General features: G+C 38.2%; 1 pseudogene; it reads right to left on the bottom strand.

Moving 5' to 3' along the window:
- Window positions 1-223: 223 nt before the first annotated feature.
- On the bottom strand, window positions 224-4905 carry LOC131855408 (uncharacterized; annotated as a pseudogene).
- Window positions 4906-5621: the final 716 nt, after the last annotated feature.

Genomic DNA, 5621 nt, shown 5'->3' with positions numbered 1-5621 from the left:
ATTCCCAAGTTGGAATTGCAAGGAGCTGTGCTCCTCACAAAATAAAATTAATTCATCACGTTACCATCTGTCTACAGAAGGTAATCGTGTTGGATGCTATCCACAGTTGGACGGACAGCAAAATTGTGCTGGCATGGATAAAGACTCCTCCTCACCCGATTCATACATTCGTAGCAAACCGCGTGTCTCAATTCACCTCATCCGATTTCCCTTCCGAGTGGCATCATGTTTCTGGTTCTATTAACCCTAGCGATTGCGCTTCCCGAGGTCTTAGCGCATCGTCTCTTCTTAACCATGATCTATGGTGATCTCCTTCCTGGTTGACAGAATCCCCTAATCATTGGCCTATTGGTACAGACTTAACAAACAATCCTATTGATTTTTTACCTGGTCTTCGCTGTTTGTTAATTGAAATACCTACGCTAGCTATGGATCTCTCGTTTCTCCTCGACCGGTATAGTTCCTTAAATAAACTAGTCGGAGTGTTAGGCTTTATTCTGCGTTTTATTTATAATGTTAAAAATGTTAATTTACGTGTTACTAATCCTTACCTTTCTGTTGACGAACGACGTAATACTTTATTGATGCTTATTAAAGCAACCCAGTTACATGCATTTTCTAACGAGATAGAATCCTTAAAATGCGGTAATGTTATTAAATCCCCTTTAAAACGGCTGTCGTGTTTCCTAGATGAAAACGGTTTAGTCAGAGTTGGCGGACGTATACGCAATTCTGAACTCCCATACGATGCTCGTCACCCATTACTTTTACCTAAGTCTGACGCCCTTGTTAAATTAATAATTTCCCATTATCATATCGAAAATTCTCATGCTGGTCCTAATGCCTTACATGCTATCCTTTCCCGTGAATACTGGATATTATCGGCCCGACGTGCTATTCAAAACATAATATTTCATTGTCTCTCTTGTTACCGCCTTAAAGCATCCGTATCTCAACCCCCTATGTGTGATCTACCCAGGGACCGGGTTACTTCGGCTAGACCATTTTCTCGTGTTGGCACTGACTTTGCGGGCCCTTTCTATACTAAAGTACAATCCTATCGAAATAAGAAAATAGTAAAGAGTTATCTGTGTGTATTTGTTTGCCTGTCAACTAAAGCGGTACATTTGGAAGTAGTATCCGACCTTACCCTTTACCCGATTTGTTGCGCGTCGCGGATTACCTACCCTTATACGTTCGGATTGTGGACGAAATTATTTAGGAGCGAGTAACTATATTAGAGAGCTTGATTCATTCCTGTCCCAAAAGCATGATGATCTTGCTTCACAACTAGCCCGCAAGAATATAAATTGGGTATTTGACCCACCGGCCTGTCCTTACTGGGGAGGATTGTTTGAAGCAGCCGTTAAGTCTGCCAAGACGCACCTTAAACGAGCAATCGGTGAAAATCCCCTTACCTTTGAGGAATTGACCACTGTATTTGCAAAAATTGAGTCTGTACTTAACTCTCGGCCTTTGTGTTCCTTATCTTAAGATCCCAATGATCTTGAAGTGTTAACCCCTGGTCACTTTCTCATTGGTCAACCCCTTACTGCGTTACCCGAGTACCCATTGAGAGACGAGAAGCAGCATCGCACTTCACGCTTTCACTTATTGCAACAAATTACTCAACATTTTTGGTCGCGGTGGCATTCAGAGTACCTATCAATCCTTCAAACTCGTAATAAGTGGACTTCTCCTATGAATCCTCCTAATGTTGATGAATTGGTTTTGATAAAGGATGACAACCTCCCTCCTTTGGAGTGGCGTCGCGGACGTATAATACAGTTATTTCCTGGTCAAGACGGTGTAATTCGAGTGGTCGAGGTCAAGACCTCTACTGGTTCCTTAAAACGTTCTCTTACAAAACAGGTACGCCTCCCTATTGAGTAATATATTGTATAGCCCCTTTACCTTGTAATTTTTCCCTTAATTTTGATAATTTGTTCCGTAAACATCATAGCTGTTCAGAGCGGGGGCTGTGTTCAAAATCTACCCTGTATCATCATAAGCACAGATTATTTTAGAGTGATTATATTAGAGTCCGTTAGGTTTCTGTTCCCCTCCCTTACCTACAGTACTGAACTGAGCGTACAGCGGCCTTGACGCGCGCGCATTGTGTTGTGAATTAAAATAAATTAGAACTGTGTTAAACCTACTGTGAAACTGGAAAGCTAGCGAAGATATCTTCGAGACCCTGAAGCCCAAGAAATCCGCAGAACCATACAGGTACGTGACAGACGTTTCCACACATATTTTTCCCTATATATATACATAGTAAATTCCCTAACATTTTGGTAGCAGAGAGTATTTTCCCTATAGCACCAGTACGGTTTAATTTCATCACAAACCAACTGTTTATGTTCGGGCCATCCCTCATTCATTTTTAATTCATAATCATTTCGTGTTTCCTTTTGCAAACGTAAAAAATGTGTATCGGTCAGTGGGTTGCATGCCGTAAATGCTAATAATTCTTTTTCTATTTGTGCGTAATTTTGCTCTGCCTTTGTAAGTGATCGAGACGCATAACTGACGGGAAGGTTATTCTGCAACAAACACGCACCCAAACCATTTTTACTGGCATCTACCGATACCACCACTGGTTTGTTTAACACATAGTATTGTAAAACTGGTACGCTAGTTAAACATTTTTTGAGATTATCAAATGATGCCTGATGTATGGACATCCAATGCCAGTCTACATCTTTCTTTAGTAACTGTCTCAAATTATATGTTTTTTCTGACAAGTTTGGTACGAATTTGCCTACATAATTAATTAAACCAAGAAATCTCTCTAATTCCTTAGATTATTTGGCTTTTCCATATTTGAAATTGCCGACGTATGTGACTCATCAGGATAAATCCCCGATGGGGTAATTTTATGCCCTAAATATTTAATCTTATTTAAACCTATTTTACATTTATATTGATTTAATTTCAGGTTTATCTCGCGGCATCTATCTAATACCTTTTTAAGTACTTTATTATGTTCCTGTAAAGTTTTACCAAAAATTAACAGATCATCAACGAACAGACATACACCATGTATGTATGTCATCAAAATGTTCGTACATTTTTTTATGAAATACTTCCGAAGCCGAACTTATACCATATGGCAATCGCAAAAATTTATATCTACCAAAAGCAGTATTAAATGTACATAAGTTGGTACTGTCATTATGTAGTTTTTGTTGCCAAAATCCGTTTTTTGCATCTAGTGTACTGAAATATTTAGCACCCGATAGTTTAACCATGATTTCATCTAACGTTGGCAAACTGAAATGCTCTCGTTTTATGGCTTTATTTAAATCGCGTGCATCCAAACAGATTCTAAGTTCACCATTTGGTTTCCTCACAACTGTCATACTGTTAACCCAATCAGTCGGTCCCTCTACTTTGGCTATTATCTTATTTTTTTCCATTTCATCTAATTTATTTTTAACACTTTCTCTTAAAGCTACAGGTAACTTTCTGGGAGGATGAACAGTTGGATGAACACTTTCATTAATACATATTTTATGTACTCCCGGCATGCAACCTATTCCTTCAAAGACATCAGAATACTGGTCAAATATATAATTATTTAAATTATTATTTCCTGATGCAGTAACAGCATGAATTAATTGTATTAAATTTAATTCTTGACAGGATTGTCTACCTAATATAGGAGGAGAGGAAACATCTGTTATTAAAAAGTTCAAAAAATATTCATAGTCTTTATACTGAATTTTTAAATTGCATCTGCCAATTACTTTAATATCACCACCTGAATAACCCTGCAATCTAACAGTTGTCGAAATAAGCTCATTTTCATTTATATCTATTTGTTTTAAATAGCTACGCGGTAAAACATTCGCATCTGCACCCGTATCGATTTTAAATGAAATTTCTTTACTGTTTATTTTCAGTTTAACAGACCACTTACTATTGAATTTATTAAGATAATAAATTACCTGATCGGGAGACTCTTCATCGGTCGACTCGGTTTTCATCTCATATACATTACATACTCGGGAAAAGTGGTTCAGTTTATTGCATTTCAAACACCGCTTTCCATAAGCCGGGCACTGATATTTCCGATGTACCGCACACTTGTTACAACCACTGCGTCTTAACTGCACTGTCCTATCGTATAATTGTGATGTAGTAGCTTCATTATGTGATATAATCGAGTTCGATAATCTAGCCGCACCGCGCTGCGTCGGGCGACCTTGACCTACTGCACGACCACGTCTGGACCCTTGCCTGTGTAATGACACCCAGTCTACTCTGCATTCTTCATTACAGTCACAAAACCTCTTGTCTTCCTTCTCTATAAAATAAGCACGATGTTCAACGAATTCCTTCTTGATACTGCCCGCATGCATTTTTGATAATTGTGCCACGTTGCATATATCTAATGATTTCTATAATGTTAAATCCGGTTCTCGTAGTAATCTTTCACGTAGTGCATTTTCTTTTATTCCGCAAATTAAACGATCTCGTATCAAATCATCACAAAGATCCTTAAATTCACATTTTGAGGCTAATTTCCTTAGTTCAAAAGAATATTGACTATTCAATTCACTCGCCCTCTAACTGGTTTCTAATGAAAAAACGATGCCGCTGTACGGTTATGTTTTTCTTCAATAAAAAAAAATTATCAAATTCTTTTAAGATTGATGTGATATTCTGTTGTGAACCATCTTGAAACAGCTCCGATACTTCACGGTATTGTTCTCCTATTATGTGTAGAAAAATGCTAACCTGCACTTTTGGATTTTTATTCGACAATTCACAAGCCTCAAAATAAATTAGGAAAGACTTTTTCCATTTTTCCCATTCTTTCGATATGTTTCCAGATGTGACGTTTTCCAAATTATTGATGAAAGCAAATGGCGGCGGTGGTGGTAGCACAGATTCCATGTTAAATCCGCGCACATCCGATGTATTCTTTACTGGGTATTATAATTATTTCTCACAATGATTAACTTAATGCACAAACTACGTATTTACTTGAATATTTTCTAAAAGTAAACGACTACCGGCTGCGCCATGTTATGTTTCGTGAGGGAGGTGAATACGTCAATGAAGCACAAGTTCAGGTTTTAGACTGTATTTCTTTTTACATTCATTGATATACCCCACATAATTAATATATAAAGTACCCGACAAGGCCGACAACGTACTTGCAATTCCCCTGGTGTTGCGGGTGCTCATGGGCGGCGGTAATCACTTACCATTCGTTTGTCCCCTGTGTTATATAAAAAAAAACTGCTGCGTTACATAAGTCAACCGGCATAATAATAAGGGTATTTTAAATCGAATCATTACCTGTGATGAAAAGTGGATCTTGTATGAAATTGGAAACGCTCCTCGCAATGGCTGAACCCTGTCAAACCAACCAAATCCTGCTCCAAGCAAAAATTGACTCAAAAAAGTTACTTGCGAGCGTTTGGTGGAATAAATCCGGCTTCTTAAATAACTTCAGCTTAATTAAATCTGGCCAGACGATAACGTCAGATGTGTATTATCAGAAATTGAGATGGAAAAGCTACCTGCTAAACAACCGAGGCTGGTCAACCGCTGTAAGCTGCTTCAGGACAACGCTAGACCACACACTGCACAACAGACAGTTGCCA

This window comes from Achroia grisella, unplaced genomic scaffold (genome assembly GCF_030625045.1).
Source record: "Achroia grisella isolate CSIRO2021 unplaced genomic scaffold, CSIRO_AGI_Agris_v1 utg1382, whole genome shotgun sequence".
Lineage (NCBI taxonomy): Eukaryota > Metazoa > Arthropoda > Insecta > Lepidoptera > Pyralidae > Achroia > Achroia grisella.
The sequence above is the reverse complement of the archived record's forward strand: the minus strand, read 5'-3'. Positions and strand labels throughout refer to the sequence as shown.